Here is a 19230-nt window from a genome sequence, read left to right as displayed (position 1 = left end):
TCCAGCAACTCACTCGGAACTAGCACAGCACACAGTTACCATTTTTTACACTATACAACTTGTATCTTACAATATATATATTTATATCGCATAAATAGTAATATGTAGTATGCCTATAATGCTGTCACTGATGCACGTGATGCAAACGTCATTTGACGGATGGGGTGAAAAGTCCAAGTGGTGCTTTCCAAATAAAAGATATGTTACAAATAAAACATACATACTGGATGCAGATTGACTATAGGCTATGACTCGGCAAAAAAACACATTATTCTTTTTAAACCAGATATGCAAATGAAAGTAGGCCTGTGTACCTTAAAAAAGGTATAGCAATATTCAATAGCAAGACAGCGCTGATCGGTATTTGAACCGCTACTTTGAAACGAATTGTTTAAAAGAACCGAATCGCTAAAGAGTCGGACCTCCCATCACTATAATACCACCACACAACGTTCCCTTTGGTCTTAATGCAGGCTGTGCCTAATGTTCCAATACATTGATTATTAGTTCACATATACATTTGCATAATTTCAGGCACCGATAGCCTGTTGTTAGATCTTATAGCCTACTGAAATGTTATTCTCCCCATTTGTCAGGCCACCCCTCTTTCCTGTATGTGGACTATTCCAAATCAAATATCCTGTGCCTTCTCTCTCTCTCTCTCTCTCTCTCTCTCTCTCTCTCTCTCTCTCTCTCTCTCTCTCACACACACACACACACGCACACGCACGCACATTGTCGGTTATGCCAAGTGACCCTCCGTCTGTCTTTTCATTTCATCGTAAAATGTGTATTATGTAATTTATTCAACCATAATTGGTTCATTCACTCTAGTAAATCGCTATCCTTTCTGCATCAGCTGAATCTGAATGGGTCCACTGCCCTCAAGCTATTTCTTTGTCCATTTACAATGTCCTTTTCCTTTATTATTATTTGATTTGGTTATTCATTATTCTTATTGACATTAATGGCTACATATATTTCTGATGATCTAAAACACCAGATTAACTGTATTTACTAGGCTATTACAATAGCCTATAAATTATACAATAGCCTATAAATATTACCATAAGGACACAGTGAAATGTTTTCATCATTATGTTGTAACATCCATTAATTTCCATCCATTTAACTTAGTTTCATCTCAATGTTCTCAATCAGTAATGCAATTCAGAGGGTCGAAAAAGTGCAATGAAATTAGGGTTCATAGTATTTGAGTAGGTTACTATTAAAATGAATAGTAAAATTCGAACAAAACACGAATACATTTACAGTAATGTAGCCTACTTACAATGGAAACCAAAGAGGCAAGATACACTTAGTGCATCACATATTTTTGGTAAAGCACTTTAATCTTCAGTATTTTCCCAGCTGTTATGTTGTTTAAATCCTAAAGTTTGATCCAAGTCCTTTAGTGCTTTATGAATAATTATACGCTCTATTATCACAACCCATGATCCTTTTCTGCTATCTATGAGGAGATACGTAAGTTTACAGGTTTACTTTTCACTAGAGTTTAAGGATTTGACACATTCTAATTTGAATACTAATAATTATAATTAATAATAATTCGTTACATTTATATAGCGCTTTTTCTGAGACCCTGCTTTTTTTTCAGCCCTGCTTAGCTTCAGTGGGCAACCAGTCTTGGGCTACAGGGTGATATGGCTGCTGGCTAGATTAGAATTAGTGCATCGCAAATCATCTCTCTCTCCCTTTTTCTCTCTGTCTCTCGCTCTCTCTGCCTGTGGCCTCATCAGGAGCATATAGGCTCAACAAGTTTTTTCAGATGTCTCGGTCCTGGGCCAGTCGTTCAGCTGCCCCCATGTGTGGCCGATCCTCCTCAAGTCTGGCTACAGATCACACGACAGGTTGGCCCATCTTCCTCCTCCCTTAGGAGTTCCAGGTGGGGGCTTGCCTTTGTGATGCTGTCTGCAAGGCTTGCAGGTATGTCCAGTCCACCTCCAGCATCTTTGGAGGATGCAAACTCTTCCACAGGTTGGTGTTTTGTTCGTTACCACAGTCCTTCGTTGCTGATCTTGTCTGGCCAACGGATCTTGAGGATCCTTCTGAGGCAGGTGTTGATGAAAAACCTGGATTCTCTTTATGGCAGTGTTGGTGGTTTTCCAGGTCTCAGCTCCATACAGCAAGACAGGCTTCACAGTGGTGTTGAGGACCCTGGTCTTGGTATTGATGCTGATCTCAGAGGAATGCCAAACGTTCTTCAGTTGGAGGAAAGCTGCTCTCGCTTTGCTGATTCGTGTTCTCACATCCGCATCTGTTATCATGCCTGTCAATTATGCTACCAAGGTAAGAGAAGCTGTCCACTTCCTCTAGCGCCTCCTCTCCAAGCGTGTTGGCCGTTTCTGGCTGTGTTGGTCTTTAGTGCCTTGCTCTTCTCTCTATTAATGTTGAGACCTAGGCTTGCTAAGGTATCTGCAACGATGCTGGTCTTTTCCTGCATCTGTTGTTGGGTGTGAGAAAGAAGGGCCAGGTCATCAGAAAAGTCGAGATCCTCCAATTGTGTCCCTAATGTCCACTGGATGCCATTTTATTCTGAGGTGTGGATTTTTTCATGACTCAGTCTATTGCCAGCAGGAACAGGAAAGGTAATATTGAACAGTCTTGCCTCACTCCCATTCATACTAGAAAGTAGTCTGTGAGTTGCCTGCCATGAACTATCCTGCAGGTTATCCCTTCATTAGTGTTTTTGATGATGTTTGTGATCTTTTCTGGCACTCAATGGCATCTCAGTAGCTTAACAGTAGTCTATCCACGCTGTCAAACGCCTTCTTATAGTCAATGAAGTTGACGTAGAGAGGCGAGTTCGACTCCAGCGACTGCTCCAAGATAATGCGTAATATTGCAATCTGTTCAGTGCATGACCTGCCCTTGTTAAAACCAGCTTTTTGGTCTTGCAGTTGAACTCTGTTGAACACTTTTCCTGGGATAGACAGTAATGTTATCCCTTTGTAATTTGAGAAACAACTGAGATCGCCTTTCTTTGGCAGCTTGATGAGGTACCCTTGATGAGGTACATCAGCTTTCAGCACCTCTGCAGGTATACTGTCCGGTCCTGCAGACTTGTTTTTCTATAACTGTTTGATGGCACTGTGGATTTCTTCCTTCGTAGGTGCACTGCAGACAATTGGTAGGTCACTGGCGGCTGGCGGGATGTCTGGTGGGGAGCAGCTCTTCAAAATGCTCCACCCATCTGTTCTTTTGCCCTTCCTCAACTGGCATCATTCTACCATCCCTGTCTTTTACTGGTCTCGCTGGCTTGGCAAACTTTCCTGAAAGTTTCTTGATGGTAGAGTACACAGGTCTCGTGTGTTGCCTTAGTGAGCTGCTTCTTCTCTCTCTGTTGCCAGCATCTCTGTGTAGTTCCTTCTGTCTGACCTGATGCTGTGCTTGACGTTTTTGTTTGACACGTACATCCTGAGGAGACCTATGAAATTTCTTCGAGATGCATACATGGTCAGTCTGGTTCTCCGTCAACAGGTCCGGTGATACCCAAGTCGGCTTGTGTATCCTTCTGTAATGGAAGAAGCTTCCTCAGGTTGCTTGTGGCACACAGGTTGGCGAATCGCTCCCTGTTGTCATTCATCTCACCTAAACCCTGCTACCCCATGATCTGATATGCCCTGATATGATTGTAAAGCGCTTTGGGTGTACAGTAGTACATATGAAAGCGCTATATAAATGCCTCATTCATTCATTCATTCATTCATTCATTCATTCATTCATTCATTCATTCATCTCCTCGTAGCCCCTGTTGCCTCTGCCAATCTTGGAGTTAAAGTCACCCAAAACAATGATGATGTTTTGTTTGGGTCAGTCTTGGATGATGGTCAGCAGTCTGTAGAAATCGTCCTTTGCCGACTTGTCTCTGTAGTTTGTTGGGGCATAGCACTGGATCACGTCCAAGTTGATCCTCCTCTTCTTTGCGCAGAGGGAGGCTGACATGATCCATGGGCTGTGCACCTCCCCCCAAGGAGCGCTCCCTGGGCTGTCCTCGACAGCATCAGGGCACACATTGAGTGTGTGGCGCGCCATCTCAGCCTTCTCTGGCCAGAACCACTCATGATTCCCAGGATGGTGAGGTTGAATCTCCTCATCTCTGTGGCCACTTGGGTTGTTTTGCCAGTCTCATACATGGTTCTTACATTCCATTTCCGATGGGGTTGGTGATCCTGGTGGAGATGATTGTCTTTGCGGCTTCCAGATGACTCTGGCTTTCACTGCCCGGTGTCATACACCTTCCATTTGGAGGTCCATCCTCTCCCAGGGCTGTGGTGTCGGTTGTTTTGCCTCTTGGTGTTTCTGTAGCAGGTTTTTTTTTTTTTTTTTTTTACAGGAAGGGGGTGTGCATCCGCATTTCGGGGGAAAGTGTTAACGGTAGTACAAACTGACGGTGATATCTATGGACACCTGTCTATCAGCTAGAATTCTGACCCTCAAAGACCTGTTAGTCTGCCTTTAAAATGTCCACCTCCACTCCATTTATTATCCTAAATTAGATGCACCTGTTTGAGGTCGTTAGCTGCATAAAGACACCTGTCCACCCCATACAATCAGTAAGAATCCAACTACTAACATGGCCAAGACCAAAGAGCTGTCCAAAGACACTAGAGACAAAATTGTACACCTCCACAAGGCTGGAAAGGGCTACGGGGAAATTGCCTAACAGCTTGGTGAAAAAAGGTCCACTGTTGGAGCATTTACATTTACATTTACATTTAGTCATTTAGCAGACGCCCTTATCCAAAGCGACTTACAAATTAGGACTAAATTCAGCGAGTCATCATAAAGAGGCAAAAGCAACAACAACGCAGGAAGTGCTCAAAATACGAAGTTCAGGTATTATTCAGAGTAGCATAAGCCTGATAAGTGATGTTTCAAAGGGAAAGGAAAATTATTATTTTTTTTTTTTCTATAAGGTTAAGTGCTCACGGAAGAGATTGGTTTTCAGCTGTTTTTTGAATGTTGTCAGGGATTCTGCATTCCGGATGAGGGTGGGGAGAGCGTTCCACCAGCATGGAACTGTAAATGAGAATGTTCTGGAAAGTGATTTTGTGGCTTTCTGTGATGGAACCACGAGACGTCGCTCGTTGACCGATCTTAGGTGTCTGGTAGGGATGTAGACTCGTAGGAGTGAGTGAAAGTAGGAGGGAGCTGAGCCTGTGATAGTTCTGTAAGCAAGCGTCAGTGCCTTGAACTTGATGCGAGCAGCTAGAGGTAGCCAGTGCAGAGAGATGAACAGAGGAGTGACGTGGGCCCTCTTGGGCTCGTTGAAGACAAGACGAGCTGCAGCATTCTGGATCATCTGTAGGGGTTTGGTCGCACATGCTGGGAGTCCAGCCAGAAGGGCATTGCAGTAGTCAAGCCTAGAGATGACCAGGGCCTGGACGATAAGTTGTGTTGCATGCTCAGTTAGGAAAGGCCTGATCTTCCTGATGTTGTGCAGTGCAAACCTGCATGATCGAGCTGTCTTTGAAATGTGATCTGTGAAGGTCAGCTGGTCATCAAACGTTACTCCAAGATTTCTGACCGATCTTGATGGGGTGATTAATGATGACTCTAGCTGGATGGTGAAGTCGTGCTGTAGAGATGGATTGGCAGGGAGGACGAGAAGCTCAGTCTTTGCCAGGTTGAGCTGCAGGTGATGTTCCTTCATCCATGTGGAGATGTCCGCCAGACACCTTGAGACCCGTGCAGCTACTGTGGGATCATCTGGTTGAAAGGAGAGGAAGAGCTGTGTGTCATCAGCATAGCAGTGGTAGGAAAAACCGTGTGCCTGTATGATGTGTCCCAGTGATGTGGTGTAGATGGAGAAGAGGAGGGGACCAAGAACTGAACCCTGGGGAACCCCTGTGGTCAGCTGATGTGCTCTGGATACCTCGCCTCTCCATGTGACCTTGAAGGACCTACCTGTGAGATAGGACTCAAACCAGTGGAGTGAAGTTCCTGTGATGCCCAGTGATGAGAGGGTGGACAGAAGGATCTGATGATTCACCGTGTCGAAGGCAGCAGACAGATCCAGGAGAATGAGGACTGAAGATTTGGAAGCAGCTTTTGCGATCCGTAGGGCTTCTGTGACTGACAGTAATGCAGTCTCAGTTGAATGTCCTTTCTTGAAGCCAGATTGGTTGACATCCAGCTGGTTGTTTAGAGACAAGAAGGATGTTAGTTGGTTGAAGACAGCTCTTTCAAGTGTCTTCGCAATGAATGGTAGGAGAGAGATAGGTCTGTAATTCTCTACCAATGATGTGTTTAGCGTTGGTTTTTTGAGCAGTGGAGTAACCCGAGCCTGCTTGAATGCTGTAGGGAAGGTGCCAGTGTGGAGGGATGAGTTGATGGCAATCATTACATGGCACCTTTGGTTTCATGGCACCAAACGAGCAATCATTAGAAAATGGAAGAAGCTAAACATGACTGTCAATCTCCCTCGGACTGGGGCTCCATGCAAGATCTCACCTCGTGGGGTCTCAATGATCCTAAGAAAGGTGAGAAATCAGCCCAGAACTACACGGGAGGAGCTGGTCAATGACCTGAAAAGAGCTGGGACCACCGTTTCCAAGGTTACTGTTGGTAATACACTAAGACGTCATGGTTTGAAATCATGCATGGCACGAAAGGTTCCCCTACTTAAACCAGCACATGTCAAGGCCCGTCTTAAGTTTGCCAATGACCATTTGGATGATCCAGAGGAGTCATGGGAGAAAGTCATGTGGTCAGATGAGACCAAAATAGAACTTTTTGGTCATAATTCCACTAAAACGTGTTTGGAGGAAGAAGAATGATGAGTACCATCCCAAGAACACCATCCCTACTGTGAAGCATGGGGGTGGTAGCATCATGCTTTGGGGGTGTTTTTCTGCACATGGGACAGGGCGACTGCACTGTATTAAGGAGAGGATGACCAGGGCCATGTATTGCGAGATTTTGGGGAAAAACCTCCTTCCCTCAGTTAGAGCATTGAAGATGGGTCGAGGCTGGGTCTTCCAACATGACAATGACCCGAAGCACACAGCCAGGACAACCAAGGAGTGGCTCTGTAAGAAGCATATCAAGGTTCTGGCGTGGCCTAGCCAGTCTCCAGACCTAAACCCAATAGATAATCTTTGGAGGGAGCTCAAACTCCGTGTTTCTCAGCGACAGCCCAGAAACCTGACTGATCTAGAGAAGATCTGTGTGGAGGAGTGGGCCAAAATCCCTCCTGCAGTGTGTGCAAACCTGGTGAAAAACTACAGGAAACATTTGACCTCTGTAATTGCAAACAAAGGCTACTGTACCAAATATTAACATTGATTTTCTCAGGTGTTCAAATACTTATTTGCAGCTGCATCATACAAATAAATAGTTAAAAAAATCATACATTGTGATTTCTGGATATTTTTTTTTTTTAGATTATGTCTCTCACAGTGGAGATGCACCTACGATGACAATTTCAGACCCCTCCATGATTTCTAAGTGGGAGAACTTGCAAAATAGCAGGGTGTTCAAATACTTATTTTCCTCACTGTACATGCCTATGACGTCAACATGACATTTGATGACGTGATACTATAAATTGTATACTAGCCTACATTGTCTAGTAATCAGTACGATTTTTTTTTTTATGTTGTTAAGTCTCCTATTCTCCCTAAGGCTGAATTTATTTGATTTAAAAGCATTGTGAAATATTAGTAGGCTACTTAAAATATAACTGTTTTCTCTTTTAATGTATTTTAAAATGTAATTTATTACAATTGTAATTGTAATATATTTAAAATTGTATATCAAATTTTTTATTTATTTAGTAAATCTGAATAGCCATTACTTCAGTCACATGATCCTTCAGAAATCATTCTTATATGCTGATTTACTGCTCAAGAAACATTTCTTCTTCTTATTATTAGTGTTGAAAACATCTGTGCTGCTTAGTATTGTTATGGAAACCTTGATAGATATTTTCAAGATTCGTTGATGAGAAATAGAAAGTTTAAAAGAACACAATCTATTTGAAATAAAAAATGTACCCTATCAAATAGAATTTAACATGGTCTTTAATGTCACTTTTGATCAATTTAATGCATCCTTGCTGAATAAAAGTAAATATATATATATATATATATTTTTTTATCTTATTGACCAAAAATGTTTGCACAGTTGTGTACAGCATCTAAAACCTCAGTGTAACACTAGAGGGCAGCATGTGATCGCTTTACTTCAGTGAAGGGTGTCGCGCGAACCACACTGCTGAGAAGAGGCCATTATGTAATGCAGATCTTTTGTTTGGAATTGTAGCTGCTTATAAAAAAAAAATAAAAAAATAAAAAACTTACAAACGAGATAGCAGTTTGACTTGTCACAAAAAACACAGTGTTCTTCACAGATGAATGATTCAAAAATGTAATACATATGCAGATTTAGAACAACTTCAGCAATATGAAAACACCAAATGCATTTGAACTAGTTCACAATGAATAGCATACAAAAAGATCCACTCAGAATCATCCTCTAGGATCCAATTAGAGTAACTTCCTTCTGTTTACAGAACAAATTTTAAAGCAGTAAAACCCGATCTGCCAAACACAGTTGTATCCTCTGTTGTCTGAAATTGCCTGTTAATCAGTTTTTATATTTCTGCTGCTTCTAGGGCAGACCCTGCTGAAATCGCAGCCAACAAGGCCGTTATCCTTCTTTTTAATGCACCGTGTAATTGGTTCAGTGGCCCCTGTGTGCCACACGCCAGCTCTGGATTATGAGCTCTGGGTCCTGTGGGCCTCCCTCACACACTCTACAGTCACAACAAAACCAATCGAAAGGCAGAACCGAGTGCTGGTACATGTTGCCTTCTCCAAACCGTTTGGGATTATAATGTTAGTGTTTGAGATGAAAGAGCCCTTCCAAACAATCCAACTGCAACATTAAGTGTTGCATAACCACTTGCCATTGGCTCATTCGCTTTAGGTATTGGATAACGTTCAAATTGAGCATTTAGTTCTCTTTCTCTATATTTACCCTCAGCAAGTATGAGCTGTTTAGGAGGGGCACAGTTGGACATTTTCCAGAGAAGTGTGGCTTTTTAGCATTAATCTAGTCTCTCTTGAGGGTCTTGTTCCCTCCTTTGAGGACCTGTCAGTCATGGAGAGAGCAAAGACCATTCTGTGCGGGGTTTCAAGACATTCATGTTAAGCCCTGACAGAAATTAACCAAAAGCTTTCACACTGTAGAATTTCCATTGAAGCTAAGCAGAGTTGGGCCTGGTCAGCACTTGGATGGGAGACCTGATGGAACTAATGATCGGAGATGTCCAGTGTACATCACCAGAGAGAATTTTTCGAAACTCGAAATTGATCTTATTGATTATGATTTTGATTGATTTTAAGAATTATGAGGTCAAACATGCATGGGTGAATTGATTGATCACAATGATAGTTGTCGCAGCAGTGTATAGTTGTCATTTTCCTTTTGTAGGTATTTTTCTAGATGTTATCCATGTTTTATGTCTCAATGACATGCAAGCAAACAACCAAATAAAGGATTTCAAGAAGGAAAAAAAGGTATTCACTTCCTTCCTGTCACATGAGGCTGTCAACTTCCTACCCCTACTTCCAGGAAGCATGGCGAAGGCAAACCCTCCCAAAGAAAGGTGATTTTCATGTTACTAAAAAGTATTTTTTGTTGACACACACACACACACACACACACACACACACACACACACACACACACACACACACACACACACACACACACACACACACACACACACACACACACACACACACACACACACACACACACACACACACACACACACACACACACACACATATATATGAAGGTCTCTATCTATAGTTTTTTGTATACTTAGTCAAAAGTACAAGCGCCAACTATAGTTGCCGGTGGGCAAATGCCTTGTAAGTTAATATCATGGGGAAATGGGGTATATTGTGTTAATAGGTTAATAAATCAAGGTTATTGGTCTTGTTTAGTGCTTTTTGCTTTCATAATATCCTACCTAAAACATAACTTAACCCTTTAACTGACATCTCTACTGTACAGTAGACCATGTAAAGAGGGAGACAGAGATCTCTCCTTCCAAAGGCTGGTCCTCCAGCGCCATGGGATGAGGCCACAGGGGTATGGAAGAAGGTCAGTGTTGGGCTCTGCAATATGAGGCTGCCAGATTTGACAACTTGAACCACTGGCCCCACAACACAGGGAGAAAGTAGCCTACATGAGGAGTCGAAAATGTGATGGACGCACTTCCTTTGCATGCGAGAAATGCACATATAACATAACTTCCCATTCCGAATGTCTTTTGAAAGAAATTGGTATTTGTTATTTGTTTGGGTTGTTTTGTTATATAGATGTAATTTTTTTTCATTCTATTTTATTTTTATTTATTTATTTTCATTTAACTTTTTGACACACAATGCCCTGTTTGGGCAACTTAATGGCTGCCCTTTGTTCTACACTATGTTTCACCACTTTAAGACAAATGGATGTGTTGTTTGTTGTGTTTTCATATTCAAGAGATTATAAACTAAATGCAGCTTTTTGGGGTTTGCATCGAATGTTCTTCGACTTTTATTCATAATACATTTGTTTATGAATAAAGATTGATCTGTTGAAATCAGTTATTTTGAGTTAGATGCCAAATGTTCTCCTATTCAAATTTTACATTGAAGGGGTGCATACATCATATTTGCCCACAATTTTCAAGAAAAAAGAAAACCTGGGGAAAATAAATGCAGAACATGTTCACATAGGACCCTATTACAGTACAGTAACACGACTATATGCCTGAAACCATTCAGAAAAATTTGGCCACAAATGGTTTTTAATAGCATGCTTTGTGTGAATTTTAATTTCATGCAGACCTTAAGTGCACCTGAAGCTTACACGCATTCAAGTCAGAAAATGACACAGAAGTGTTTCTATAGCCTAATTTTTATTAAAACATTCCGCAGAAGATCCATCTCGGGTAATCCGAGCACAGGTGGTCAAATTAACTATTCTATTTAAAGTCATCATGAAATCAAAATGGGAAATTCTTATTTTATATATTTCAGTGTACGTTATAAAATATTTTTTTCGTGCACATAATTTTTTAACTTCCCCTTCGCTTGCGCGAGGGCGGGTCAACCTGTCAATCACATGAGATCCCAGCAATGGCAAAACAACGTGATCCAATCAACTCCCAATGAACAAAATCAAGTCCCGCCCAACATTTTTTCTAGTTAAAGAAGTAGTTTCACTCAAATATGTTCAATAGGGAAAAGACAATTATACAAAGGCAAAAGAAAAGACTAATGCAACTTCCTTTTCATGCCGGTAACGGTTGCTGCTGGAAGAGGTGTTAGTAACACCAGCAGGGGGCGCTAGGTGCCAATATAGTGATGGTGAATGCTAAATGAGATGTTAAACTGAGGTCCTGACACTCTGCTATCATTATGGGCCTGTCTAAAATGGCACACTTCATATGCACTTACGATCTTGTGGACTTACAATGGCTGCCGCGTGTCCGTTAATTCCATGAGACCATGTGTCCCATTTAGTCATTTTAGGTTTCAGAAGGGTGCTCGCGAGCGCCCCCTTTACGGTCAATATACGCGTTCCCCTAGATACGCACTTTTCACACTGAAGCGAGCTCCGCAGCAGACTTCTTCCCGACAGTCAAAGTGACGTTAGGCTATTCATAGAAAATTCATACTGTCTATGGAAAATTCGTAGGAGGACCGCGAGTGTTTAGGCTGCCATTTGTGAACAGGGCCTATGAATCCCAAGGTAGCTAGCAGCTACTTCTCGAAAAAGGTTTAGAAGATTTTTGCCATTTGGCCTTCAAATATGGCCTATACACGGAATAACATAGGCTAGTTATCAGTTCCTCACCTTTCCATTGATATCTATGTGATGGGTTTTCTGACATCACATCACCCTAGCCTAGAAGAGATTCCTCCACTCTCTCTGCTTTGAGTGTGACAAATATGTAGGCTACTTATTCAATTTGGCTGATGCTTACACACTACAACCAATATACTTTCAAAGCAACAAAACTGTTTAGATGGAACAACCACCTCAGAAAGCCGGAAATGTGATGCTCTGTTTCTCAGTATCCTAATATTAGAAAGCTCTGGAGCGTTCAGTAAGAATACAGTGTTAGTTTGCACTATGTGAATCATCCTCACCCTGAAGTGACACTATATGATGACTAACTTGCCTGAGCTAGTGATTCAAGAAACAAGCTTTTTCTCTCTCTCTTTCTCTCTCCTCCCACCTCGCTTTCATTTTCTTCATCGTTTTAATTCAAACTGGGCTTTCTGTGACAGAAAGGGAATATTGTACATATAATTACAGACTCTGAATAAAGGGGAAGGTTTTTTTAAATTTTTTTTTTATTTTATAACAAGAATTTCTGTTTCCTGCAAAGTGCTGTGGGATTTTGAGCTAAATTAGTGAAATTGTTTATCTGTTGGTTAGATGCCAAGGTTTCTGACCCCAAGCTAATGCTTAATTTGGAAAAAAAATCCCAAATAAATTAGGCTGTAAGCTCTCAATTAGCAGTTATTGTACTTTCTGCGCATTGAAAGACATAGAAATGTAGTTTAGTAGCTATCCTGGGTGTTTTTTCTTTCCTGTTGGCCCTGCCATCAATCCTGCCGAGCTCTCTAAAGTCAGATCTGGCTGTGAGATATACAACATGACGGCTATAATTGGCCAGAGTGGAATCCATTTTCTGTAACAACTGTGGGTGAGTTCTGAGGCACGGTGTGAGCTGACCCCACTTCAGCCCGTCTCTCGCCACGGCCGCTGATTGATGACTCGAAATTGCCACTGTAATGTTTGTCACTGCAGCTGTGTCTTTTTTTGTCTCCCCAGTGATCTGAAAATAGAGCTGTGGATTGCTAAGACAGACTGTCACTGAAAACAATGAACATATGATTCCTCATCGATCAAGAAGATTCTTGATCTCACAGAGAATTTTTAAGAAGGTGATTCTATGAACAACAACCATCAGCATCAGCGTAGACTCAACAGGTAACACTTCATTTCCTAGTGGGATAGAAAGCGCTTTGTACCTGCTGTCAGTGTTAATGTCTTGTCCAATTAACCATATTAATCCGTAGCAGACGCTTGTCCGTGTACAAAACAGTTCAGATACTGTTGTTAGTAGGGATCAATTTGAAAAAAATGAGCCAAAGATGGACGTAGAAAGACTGGAGGAAGAAAATAAGCTTCTCATTTCTTTTGACTGCCAAAATGTGCTTTAAAAGTTCAAAGGAGTTCAAAGGATCTCAAGTGTAGAGCGACGCTGTTGTTATGGGGGAAATGTGCTCCAGTTTAAATGCATTATTGAACACTGGCCTTTGCTTTCGCTCGCTATTTCTGGTTTCCAATAAATATTTCTCTTTTTTATTGCATTTTTTCTCTCAACTTTCTCCACTGCATAAAACACTAGCTCTCTGCAAAGTCATAAGTCTTAAAAATAGAAATACCCTGGAAATGTTGACATTCTTTTTTTGACATTAGGTGATTTTCAGGAGAGAATGTATGCTAATGTTTTTCAAGTGGGAATAGGTGGGGAACAACATGTTTGAGAGCCACATAATGGAATGAATATGGAAACATGAATGGAATTCTGGGAAATGGGAATGTGTTTTGTATGTTATGTTGTACGTAAACATTTACAGTTGACATAAGAAATAAGTAGCAAACATACGTTTAAGTCAGAGTGAAACGGATTATTGAAAAAGAAAAAAGTGTAGAGCACTAAGTTGGTTCTATTCTATCTTGCAGTTGATTTTGGGTGGGGTTTAAACACTGTGTGATTCTGGCACGCGTCACCAGAGAGATTCTGCTGGTTCACTGGACAGTCGAGTTATGATATTTTGATTCAAAATTACATGGTCGAAACAAATGTTTAAAATAGAAGTCAAGTCATCTTCATTTATATAGCGCTTTTAACAATGTAGATTGTTCCAAAGCGGCTTTACATTGATAATAGGAAAATAATTTCCTAAGAGATTGTTTTGGCTTTATAGCAGCTCTAGAATAAAGTTATTGTCCAGCTAAAATTAGTTTTCATTGATTCACTTCCGTCGTAACGATCATTAGTTATTAACTTAGGGGCTGCTAACACGACCCCGTTTTAACAGAAAAAAAACACAGACGTACAACACAGAAGCGCTACTCAGTTACACTACGTGAAAAAACTCAAGGCCCAGAGAGAAGGAAATGAATAGTGGAATAAAGTCGTTATTTTTGGGAGAACTAACCCTTTAAGTTCTTTCTGCGCAAACTTTTAAAAAACGTGAACCCGTGAGAACGCTGATGGCGTGCACATGTGTATTACGTGTTCAGTCTATAGGTATGCACGTTTGAATGTGTGCGCAGGCGTGTAGTCCTTCCCTACAAACCAACCCTCAATAAACTACTTGTATGGCCTTAAAATTTATAATACAGAATTTATCCCGACAACGCTTTATCTGTAGAGAGGTAAGGAGGCCTTCACAGGGGAGAGACTAGTTGACACTTCAGGACTGCGTTGTTGTCGAGTCCAGGCGCAGGTCCTTCATCAGATCTGGATACGCCCTGGATCCGGCGGACTGCGGTAAACCTCGGGATAAACAGAGAGACTATTAGCGTAGATGCCATTCTTCTTATGATGTAACGAGTACCTAATCTATGCAGCCTAACATTGAATTATAGAAGTCTATAATGTATTATGTGAATGCTAGGTCGAAGAGATGTGTTTTTAGTCTAGCTTTGAACTGACAGAGTGTGTCTGCTTCCCGGACAATGTTAGGAAGACTGTTCCAAAGTTTTGGTGCTAAATAGGAAAAGGATCTACCGCCTGCAGTCGATTTTGATATTCTAGGTATTATCAACTGGCTGGAATTTTGAGATCGCAATAGACGTGAAGGTCAATAATGCGTTAAGAGCTCGCTTAAGTACTGCGGAGCTAGACCATTTAGTGCTTTGTAAGTAATCAGCAACATCAATATTTAAAAATGTACACAATGTTTAATAGGGAGCCAATGCAGTGTTGACAGAACAGGGCTAATATGGTCATACTTCCTGGTTCTGGTAAGAACTGGAGCTGCTGCGTTTTGGACCAGCTGTAATTTGTTTATTAAGCGTGCAGGGCAACCACCCAGTAGAGCATTACAATAATCTAGCCTTGAGGTCATGAACGCATTAACTAATTGTTCTGCATTTGTCAATGAGAGCATATGACGTAATTTAGATATATTTTTAAGATGGAAAAATGCGGTTTTACACATAAATAGTTGAATTGTTCATAATAATTTCTATAACATGCATACAGAAAATAAAGTTACAGAAGACAATAATATAAGAGGAGATCAATTAGTAAGATCAATTAATATTTTAATTATTCTTTTACTGATGGCTGGGCTTTTTTTTTTTTACAGTTGAAGCTTTTTTACAAAGAAGATCACCAGGGAAATTGCAGCATGCAGTCTTATTACACACATTTTTCTTCTTGCGGTCCAGTTTTAGAGCAAACTCAACTGCAGTAGTCCTTTTGCTCTGCCTATAAGTAGATGCTTGTCAGAATGTTTCTTTCATGTAGTTCTTGAGCAATAATAAAGCGTGTTATATTGATTTTACATCTCATATTCTTTCTCTAATACTTGCTAAGGTGTTTGTAGCTCTTCAAATGAACAGGATTTTAAAAAAACTTCTTTTCCTCCTGTTCTTCCCCTATGGGGGTTTCTGTTGTGTTGTTCTGTTCTTGTAATTTACATTCTCCACTCCGCAACATTTCCTCTCCACTGTCTTCCTCCTTCGTTTCTTTTCATCTAATGACTGTTTTGTACTACTGTGTTGTTCATCGGTCTGCAGGGGGATGAGAGAGAGTCAGGAGCCATCTGTCAAACATTCAGGAGAACGCAAGAGCTCCAAAAGAAGTATCACCATTCAGGCATTGATTTGTTAAGGGGGTCATATGATGAATAATCAAGTTTTCCTTGTTCTGCTGATATAAAAGAGCTTTATGTGCTTTCAAAACACTAATTCCTGTTCATCAGACACCTTGGAAACTCCTTTAAAACTTCAAAGATGATCAAGTTTTCTTAAAAGGATAGTTCACACAAACCTGAAAATTCAGTCATGATTTTGTTCCTAACCCCATGACTTACTTTCTTCTGTGGAACACATACAAATACAGTGAGAGTAAATGGGGACCAATGTTGTTTTGTGTGCACTGAATTTCATTATACATTCTCAGAAAAAAGATACACCTTTTCTATGTGTAGGCTACTTTCTTAATTAAAGTGTGCCTATTATATAAATGGTACATATTAGTAAGTTTTGAAAGGGTACCACCCCAGTAATAGATTTTGTTATAATGTGTATGGGCAAAAAAAATCGAAATGTTGTTAAAATATCTACATAAACATATTTATCTTAAACATACACAGCCCATAAGAATATTCTTAAATGCTCATTTTGTACTTTGCAGTTAGATATTAGATTATACAGCTAATTAGTTTGATATGAAGGCCAAGAAAAGTCAATAAATAGACTTTTATAATAAAATTATATATTCTATAATAAAATATAATTATATTAGCAGAGGTGTTGTGATTTCTTAGTCAAAAAACAAAAGCCCCTTTAATAAAGAGTTAAAAAGTCTGTTAGTAATATACAATTCCAACTTTAATGTACTCAGTAATAAATTAAATAAGAAACAAAGTTTTACGCATTACAAACAGAGACTCATTCTCCATCTTTTGGCAAAATACTGTAGTTTCCCTTCACATTACAGCTTTAATGAGTTCACATTAAAATCACAGCCTTTCTCCCTCACACACTTTTAGATAAAACATTGAGAACATACATTATTTTGTTGTTGTTGTGATGATAATGATGATGATAAAGTACTCTATGCAGCACTTGAATTTTTTTTTTTTACCCAAAATATAAATTTGTCTCAATACAGAACAGATCTCAAGACAATAATAGTGTCATATAACTAACAAACACTTGGCTTTTTTAAAAAAACTAAGTCTTTTAAAACAGTAATTTATCAAATAGCAATACATACAAAACCAAACACAATTCATTTATTTTGTAAATATTTCAATGTTTGTGATTAAAGAGAAATGCAATATTATGAGACGAATGCACACACACAGAAAAGACATGCTTTAAGATTGAAGTATCATAAGAGAGCACATGTGACTCTCACACGACACAAGCACTCTGACATACAAGAGTCAAACAAGCATGCTTTGATGGACTATGAATATTAGATATTCAAGGTCATTTTGTTTATGCCAGGGTATTTGGGGAAGTTGTGACTGATTTATGATCAAATAACAGTGGACAGGCATGGAAACACACTTAAAAGGACAGAAAAACACAACAAAATTATTTACTTGTCCTTGTGTCCTTAAAATAGCACAAAAAAGCACACAAAAAAATGGGTTTTGGAACTACATGAGGGTGAGTAAATGACAGAATTTTCATTTTTGGGTGAACTATTCTTTTAAGTGTGTGTCTACGCACATCTTCTGTTATATGATCATAGATCCGCCACAATGCTTTAGGCTAAGTCCTCAAAGAATGGTCCTTCCCGGTCCACATAAAAGATTTTCTAGAGGGATATGCTCTCATATGGTAATTTCCTTCAAGGTTATCCACAGACGACTGAGCATTAAACAGGGATTCACCACCATAATCCTCTATAGTTTGATGCAACTATGACAGCTACATTTGAACATGTTTACCTCAATAAAATCAATCACTGCTCTGCTCTCCACAAAGCAAAACGCTCATTTTAATATGAGGCAAAACTCTAAGGGGTAATTTAAGGTTCTTAATTGTCCTTGAATTCGGGTGGAACTTATAAGTTAATTTACCCTGTGCGGCCAGATAAAAGGAGAAAGACAAGCGTGACCTTATAAAGTAATTACAAACCAACCCACCCACCCTAGAGCACTGACACCAGACAACATAATGACAGAAAGACAATAACTCTTTGAGACATCGCCTAGCAACAAGAAGCACTAAAAATACATCACTCTGTGCTTTTTTTTTATATGGTATCATTGGAATGTATAAATACACATATGCAGGTTTAAATGCGGACGTATGTATATCTGTTTCGCCAAACTGTTGCGTCACGCATTGCATTAGAAAGTGAGCGGAGCACTTTTTCATAGAGGCTGACAGTGGATTTGTTGGACCTCTAAGTTCTATCTTTCACGAAAATGGAGTGCTATAGCAGCCCGGCCTCTTTTAAGCCAATGGTATCGTCATAACAGATAGCACCCTTCTAAAGTGGTGCATTTGGCCATTGGCGTCATTATAAATCAGGTAATGGGACTGTGCATTCCCTCTTATCATATTTCAGAAAGCTCTTTAAAAAGACTTTTATTTAGTGCATTAAAAAGTGATGCTCTGGTCTACTGGGGCCCTTAATAAGGAGCAACACCAGAATTTCCTAAAGCTATAACTTTCCGTTTCCTATAGCATGTGTCCCAGGTCGGGCCAAGCAGATGGCTGATAGCTGAGAAAATGGGACACATTAAACCCTTGTAAACAATTATGTAATATCTGCAAACTGAAACCCATAATCACTGTATCACTTAGCAAAGAGGAGTTTGGGATGAGAGAGAGAGAGAGAGAGAGAGAGAGAGAGAGTTGGGCTAACTTAGCTAACTTAGTTTAACTCCTGGCAAACTGGAAATGAACCAAGTCTCATTAGTTAAGGAGCAGATGGAGGACACCGAATAAAGAGAGCAAACTAAAATTGAACTGGAATCATATCTATTATACATTAACCATGCACATAAACACAAATTAGGCAGCGGCAATGCTATCAGGAGAGGTAAGCGCTTGGATAATTGGATACGCTCTGGATTAATGTGGCGAAGGTGAGGGGATCACATTTCACAGGTAAAATGCTCATGCTGTGCATGAACAATAAATAAACTCACTATTTTCACTTGACTACAGTGTAAACTCAGTGACTGACCTACATTGTATGGCCTAGAGCAGTGATTCTCAACCTTTTTTTGGGCCAACTATCCATTATCCAGGTCCCTTACCGCCTTAACTTTATTACAAGATATATTAATGGAGATGAGAAATAAAAACCCGCCCTGTATGATCAGCTGTTCGGCCGAGCTTTCGATGTTGTTATGGAAAGGCCGAAGCTGATTGGTTGGTTTTTGTCACATGACCTGCTGTGCGCTTGCGGTATTC

This window comes from Leuciscus leuciscus, assembly GCF_965113295.1.
Source record: "Leuciscus leuciscus genome assembly, chromosome: 16".
In the NCBI taxonomy this organism is placed as follows: Eukaryota; Metazoa; Chordata; class Actinopteri; order Cypriniformes; family Leuciscidae; genus Leuciscus; species Leuciscus leuciscus.
Note: the sequence above shows the minus strand (reverse complement) of the source record.